Source organism: Pseudophryne corroboree, chromosome 9 (assembly GCF_028390025.1).
Source record: "Pseudophryne corroboree isolate aPseCor3 chromosome 9, aPseCor3.hap2, whole genome shotgun sequence".
NCBI classification, from domain to species: Eukaryota; Metazoa; Chordata; class Amphibia; order Anura; family Myobatrachidae; genus Pseudophryne; species Pseudophryne corroboree.
Window position 1 is genome coordinate 328332744 of NC_086452.1, and position 7599 is coordinate 328340342.

Sequence of the window (7599 nt, forward strand, 5' to 3'; positions counted from 1 at the left end):
ACAGAAATTGGCTGATGTATTGTTACCTAAGCACCCAGTGACACCGTTATTTTATACGCTACCTAAAGTGCATAAGGGGCTAACCCCCCCACCGGGACGCCCTATTGTCTCTTCTAGGGGCTCTCTTACACAGCCAATTTCCACATACTTAGATAGTATTTTTCAACCCTTAGTTCAGCAGCATAAGAATTTTTTGTTAGATACTACCATGTTTCTGAATAAACTGACTGCATTACGTGATATCCCGGAGAATTCCTGGATGGTCTGCGCGGATGTAGTCAGTTTATACACAATAATCCCACATGATGTTTGTTTAGTTGCAGTTAAAAGATTTTTGATGGAGAATAACACTTTGGATTTGGCATTTATTGATTTTTGTTTGGAATTGTTGGAGTTTATTTTGAAAAAGAATTATTTTCTGTTTGATAAAAAATACTATATCCAATTAAGTGGCTGTTCAATGGGCTCAGCAGTAGCTCCGGCAATAGCAAACATATTTATGTTTGGGGTCGAACATGAGATGTTCTTTACAGATCCGATAATATCGTCTAATATTGCACTGTACACTCGTTTTATAGACGATCTATTCATTATCTGGTTGGGGTCTGAGGAATCGTTAGTGAAACTGATTGAAGCTAATAATGCTAGTGAAAACCAGGTTAAATTGACGTATCGCATGAGTAAAGATTGCATAGACTTTCTAGATGTGGCTATTAAATTGATCGGCAATCAATTTGAAACATCTGTACATATAAAAACTACAGACAGGAATACATTGTTACAGTATAATAGCTGTCACCCGGTCAAATTAAAAAATTCATTACCTTATTCTCAAATGCTACGCATCTGGAGGATTAATTCCAACAGTGAAGTGGCTGAAGAACAAATAAATACACTCATAGAGAAACTAGCAATAAGGGGTTATTCCAGAGAATTGTTAATACAGACTAGAGATAAGATTCAGAAATTAGACAGAAAGGTGTTATTGAATAAAACAGTTAAGAAACAACAGAATAAGAGGATGCCGATAGTGAACCAATTTAATACCCAATCAGGAGAGGTTAATACTGCAATTAGAAATAACTGGCATATCATTAAATCAGACCAACAACTACCTTTTGTTGATGTAGACCCCATGCCATGTTATACTAGAGGTCAAAACCTTAGAGATTTACTGGTACGGGCTGATATTGGTAATTATGAAGAAAATAAACCGGCACATTTTCTTTCTAGAAAGGCTTTAGGTTGTTTTAAATGTGGGTGTACAACTTGTAGCTATATGATACCTGGTGATTCATTTTATCACCCTCATACGGGTAAGAAATTTCTTATCCGTCACCATCTTACTTGCAACTCGAGTTATGTGGTATACCAAATAATCTGCCCCTGTGGTCTTTCATATATAGGGAAGACACAGGGGAGGTTTAAGGATCGTATGACGGCACATAGATCTGCAATAAGAGCAGCATTGAATAGTAACACGAGATCAGAGCAACCTGTTGCACGCCACTTCGCAGAGTTTAAACACTCCATCGCAAGTATCAAATATAGAATGATTGACTGGGTAAAAAAACCAGTCAGAGGTGGTGATAGGAATCGTTTGCTAATCCAGAGAGAGGTGCAATGGATTCACCGGCTGGATGTAGTAGCCCCGCGGGGACTAAATGAATATCTGAGCTTTAGTTGTTTTGGATAAAGAACTATTGTATGAATCATTTATTAATATATGTTAATGTGAGTAGTCGAAGGAGAGGTGTTTGTTTCTAAATATATCAATCATGTATTTTTGCAATTACAGGTCCGTTATTTTAAATGTGTATATGTTGTCATGGTGATGGGTGTCACTTTAGAATGACGTAATTAGCCGTGGCCGAAAAAGAGGAGGGTTTTCCCTCAGCTGCCGGCGCGGCGTGTTCCACGGGTGCACGTGTATTTAAGGTATGTTATGTCTTATTTTTTCTAATAAACCTGACGATAGTGCTTGCGAGCATTGAAACGTTGTTGAAACAGTATTGATCTCCAGACTGTTCTTGTGAGACATCGAGTGCCGCACCTGGGTAACTATATGTTTGTACACGCTGTACATGTGAAGGCACCGATGCACTAATGGAAACCATCGTGGAGTGCCGGACCCATGCTACTTATATATATATATATATATATATATATATATATATATATATATACACACTCACACATAACGGAAAATGATTAATTCAGTCTCTTAGATAAAGAGCTTTATTTCCTTATAAAATATAAGCAGTGATTTAGTCTAGAAATTCCTGTCACTTATGTTTTCCCTTTACCTATATATTAAGGCACTCTGTACAACATTGCCTTATACTTCATTTTCTACACTAGTCTCATTTTTTTTTTAACTAGAAACTCATGTATATCCAATTGTAATTGATGTAGAAAATGTTTATGTAAGATAGCTGTAACTCTGTAGCTTTGCTGTTGGTTACTGTGACATCACACCTAGCCTGTGACATCACTAGCCCGTGACATCACAATGCTTCTTCCTGTAACATTCTACCTAGAGCTGCTAACATTTCCAGTTTCCACGCAGGAAGACAGGTAGGAGGAGGTAAGTACAGGGGATGCAGATAACCTCGGTCTCTATGCGGCAGGATCGTGGATTTGGGATGAAAAAGTTAATAAAATAGATAAATGGGATATTGATAACTTTGAAAGTATCTTGTTTGGTTTAAGGAAAATTGGGAAACTGGTTGACTTATGGACATTTTATTATACTTAAACTAGTACTATGCTTAATGATAGTCTTTTGTGTTTTTTAGATCATCTGGCAAAGAGATTTGCAGAGTGTCGGGTGACCGGCAAAGAGATCTGCAAAGTGCCAGTTGAAGACGACAGGAGGGGTCGCAGAGGTAGCAATGACTGGAGTATAACATGCAGGAGGTAAGTTACCATACTCTCTCTGCACATGTTACATCTGCCCCACCTGCAGTGCACATGGTTTTGTCCATTAGAGAACAAATTTGCTGCTGTGATGAGGTCTGAAGTGTATGATACTAACATGATCCTAGCACTAGGGAAGATAAAACCTGGGGCAGATAACTTGGGTCTCTATGAGAAAGGATCTTGGGTTTTGGATAAAAAGTCAATAAAATAGATAAATTGCAAATGAATAAAAATTAAAGTACGTAACAAAATATAGTAGTATAATTATACGGTTCCGGTATGAATGGTCGACCATGTTATGGTCAACAGTCATTAGGTCAACCACTATTGGTCGACATTGACATGGTCGACATGGACACATGGTCGACACATGAAAATGGTCGACACATGAAAGGTCGACATATGAAAAGGTCGACATGAGTTTTTTGACTTTTTTTGGTGTCGTTTTTTGCGTAAAGTGACTGGGAACCCCAATTAGTGCACCGCGTCCGCTCGCCATGCTTCGGGCATGGTGCCTTCGCTCCGCTACCGCTTCGCTTGGCACACTTTACCGTTCCAATCGTAGTCCATGTGGATCGTAAAGTATGGAAAAGTTCCCCAAAAGAAAAAAAAGTTAAAAAACTCATGTCGACCTTTTCATGTGTCGACCTTTCATGTGTCGACTATTTTCATGTGTCGACCATGTGTCCATGTCGACAATGTCAATGTCGACCAATAGTGGTCGACCTAATGACTGTCGACCATAACATGGTCGACCATGTGAATATAACTGTAATTATACACATAGTATGTTTGACCAGGATTTCTGGTTATTTAGATCATCATTTGGCAAAGTTCTGGCAAAGAGATTTGCAGAGTGTCGGGTGACCGGCAAAGAGATCTGCAAAGTGTCAGTTGAAGACGACGGGAGGGGTCGCAGAGGAATTAGTGACTGGAGAATAGCATGCAGGAGGTAAGTTACCATACTTGTGTAATTGTGTGTGTGGTGGGGGGTATTGAGAGCACAGTCAAAACATAGGCCCTCATTCCGAGTTGATCGCAGCAAGCAACTTTTTGCTGCTGGTGCGATCAACTAATCTCCGCCTATGGGGGTCATTCGGAGTTGTTCGCTCGTTGACGATTTTCGCAACGGAGCGATTAAGGCAAAAATGCGCATGCGCATGGTACGCAGTGCGCATGCGGTAAGTATTTTAGCACAAAACTTAGTAGATTTACTCACGTCCGAACGAAGAATTTTCATCGTTGAAGTGATCGGAGTGTGATTGACAGGAAGTGGGTGTTTCTGGGCGGCAACTGGACGTTTTCTGGGAGTGTGCGGAAAAACGCAGGCGTGCCAGGAAAAAACACGGGAGTGTCTGGAGAAACGGGGGAGTGGCTGGCCGAACGCAGGGCGTGTTTGTGACGTCAAACCAGGAACGAAACGGCCTGAGCTGATCGCAATCTGTGAGTAGGTCTGGAGCTACTCAGAAACTGCTAAGAATTTTCTATTCGCAATTCTGCTAATCTTTCGTTCGCTATTCTGCTAAGCTAAGATACACTCCCAGAGGGCGGCGGCCTAGCGTGTGCAATGCTGCTAAAATCTGCTAGCGAGCGAACAACTCGGAATGACCCCCATGGTGGAGTATATTTTAGCATAGCAGGGCTGCGATCGCTTGTGCAGCCCTGCTATGCTAAAAAAGTTTCCTGCAAAACAAGACCAGCCCTGGACATACTTACCCTGTGCGACGGAACCAGCGATGATAGGCACGGCTTTGACGTCAGACATCCGCCCTCCGTTCACCTGGACACGCCTGCGTTTTCCTTACCACTCCCCGAAAATGGCTCCAAACGGTGAGTTGCCGCCCCGGAATGCCTTCCTGCAGTCAATCTTCTTGTGGTCGCTGCTGCCACTGCTTTCTTTGTAGTCAGCGTCATTGCTCGCAACAACGCACGTGCACATGACGGCCCCTGCGCATGTGCAGTAGTGACCCAGTCTCAGCTGTGCGAACGAAAGTATGCTGCGATCGGGTCGGAAAGACCCCCATAGGGTCTATGGTTGGGGAGAGCGGACAATACAAAACATGCAGAAGGGGCAACTTGGTATACCACATACAGATGGTGAGGGAGCACAATACAAAAACATAGAAATTGTGGCGTACTCTATAGTACATATGGAGGAAGGACATACACTTTTGGGGGTTGTGAGATGTAGTACATACTGTAATACAGAAAAACAGGAAGGGTGGGGAGAGCATGATACAGAACATACAGATCGGGGGAAGAACAATACAGATCGGGGGAGATAGTGATATGGCTGACATTTACAGTATATCAATGAACGGGGGGCAGGTGTACAAAGCCTGGGAGAGTGATAAAGTGGAGAGAGATAAACTAACAACCAATCAGCTCCTAGTTGTCATTTTTCAAACACAGTCTGTAACATGGCAGTTAGGAGCTGATTGGCTGGTACTTTACCTCTCTCCACTTTATCACTCTGCAGGGCTTAATACATATCCCCCATAGAATAACCAAATGATGAAATGGTACAGAATGGTATAACTGATGTGTGACTGTTTCCCTATCTTTACATATAATAAAGGAGACATAGGTGGTCATTCCGAGTTGTTCTCTCGCTAGCAGTTTTTAGCAGTTGTGAAAACGCTATGCCGCCGCCCTCTGGGAGTGTATTTTAGCTTAGCAGAAGTGCGAACGAAAGGATCGGAGAGCGACTCCAAAAAAAAATTGTGCAGTTTTAGAGTAGCTCCAGACCTACTCCTAGCTTGCGATCACTTCAGACTGTTCAGTTCCGGATTTGATGTCACAAACACGCCCTGCGTTCTCCCAGCCACGCCTGTGTTTTTCCTGGCACTCCTGTGTTTTTTCGAACACTCCCTGAAAACGGTCAGTTGACACCCAGAAACGCCCACTTCATGTCAATCACTCTGCGGCCAGCAGTGCGACTGAAAAGCTTCGCTAGACCTTGTGTAAAACTGCATCAGCCGTTGTGTAAGTAAGTCGAGCATGCGCATTGCTCCGCATACGCATGCGCAGAAGTGACATTTTTTTTGCTTCATCGCTGCGCAGCGAACATTTTCAGCTAGCGATCAACTCGGAATGACCCCCATAGTCCTTTCCCCAGAATCCTTCTCTTTACCACTCAGGGGGCCTGATTCAGATGCGGATGCAGAGCTGCTGTTGCACCAAGTGGCTCAATGCTTTTTCACTGTGCATGCGTGTAAGCTGCACTGCGCACAAAATGAAATCAAGCTTACATAGAGGATCCCATTGCAAAGTGATTGACAGGAAGTCAACGTTTGAGGTGGTAACGGGGGTGGCTAACTGTATACAGGCGTGTCAGGTCCGTTCAAACGCCGTTCCATGTGCGTGCATAAATTACCCATTGTGACCTGTGTTGCTGCTGGAGAGCCTCCTGTGTCTAGGAGACTTGCTCAGCCTATGACTGCTCAGACTCACGATGCAATTGTGAACGGCAAGATTGGAGCAGTGATTGCTTCAACAACCACAACTGAATCAGGCACACAATTACACCATTATATTTTACTATTTTATCACATTTAACAACTAAGGGGTAAGTTTAATTAGGTGCGAGTTTGTCTTACAACAGCTGCACTTTCCGGTAGCCCCATAGGCTGAATCTGGCCAAAAGGGTGTGAGTTTAGATGCTGTTGAAATGGCGCAGGAATGGTAACTCGTACCTAATTGTATTAACCACTAAATGTTAGCAATTTATAGCTTTTATTATTTACTGGTCACATTTCTTTTCTGAAGGTACCCACTAATTACTATAAGGGAGAACTTATCCCCCCAATGTGTGTATTGTATAAAAACAATGGGCCCTTTTGGATAATTGTCCTTATTTTAGGCATTTTCCATGTCCTCAGTAGTTAGAGTAACATATTTACATAGAGATTTTTCTCTCTACACAACCACACCACTGTTTGCAGTTTGTCTCTCTGCTTGTTCATCCACTAACAATGATTTTTCATCTCTTCCTCTTCGTCTACATGCAGTGGGTGATCCCTGAATAGCTGCCCTGGGAGGAGAGCTGCGGACACATGCTCCAAATGTTGGGACATATGCATTACCTATTAGGAGATGCGGTAAAGATGCCAGCTGTCACGTCTACGGCAGTCAGAATACTGACACTGGGATCCCGATGGAACTACGAATGGTCAAGGATACCGACGCCCATATCCCCATGATCATAGGTTTAGGGCTGGGCAAGGGGGGTTAGGTTTAGGCATCAGGCACGGGGGTAGGGGGTGTGGTTAGGCTGCAGGGGAGGGAGCATTAGGTTTACGTGTCAGGGGGGGTAAGGTTTAGGCGTCAGGTGGGGGGTTAGGGTTAGGCTGCAGGTGGGGGCATGTTAGGGTTAGGCTGCGGATAGGGTGGGTTAGGCACCCCTGGTGGAGGTTAGGCTGCAGGGGAGGGTTAGGTTTAGGCATCAGACGGGAGGGTTAGGTTTAGGCATTAGGTGGGGGGGGGTTAAGTTTGCGCTGTGGGTGGGGGGAGCTTAGGGTTAGGCACCCCTGGTGGTGGTTAGGCTGTGTGGGAGGAAGGGTTAGGTTTTGGCGGGGAGATTAGGTTTAGGCGTCAGGCGGGGGGGTTAAGTTTAGGCTGTGGGTGGGGGGAGGTTAGGGTTAGGCTGCGGGTAGGGTGGGTTAGGCACCCCTGGGG

The 7599-nt window shown here is 43.8% G+C and overlaps 1 long non-coding RNA gene across 1 annotated transcript; it reads left to right on the top strand.

Moving 5' to 3' along the window:
- Positions 1-2544: 2544 nt before the first annotated feature.
- LOC134957003 (uncharacterized) lies at positions 2545-7163 on the top strand. Its single transcript, XR_010186370.1, has 4 exons — positions 2545-2587; positions 2799-2919; positions 3740-3874; positions 6933-7163. It is a non-coding gene; the product is annotated as an uncharacterized LOC134957003 (long non-coding RNA).
- The last annotated feature ends 436 nt before the right edge of the window (positions 7164-7599 follow it).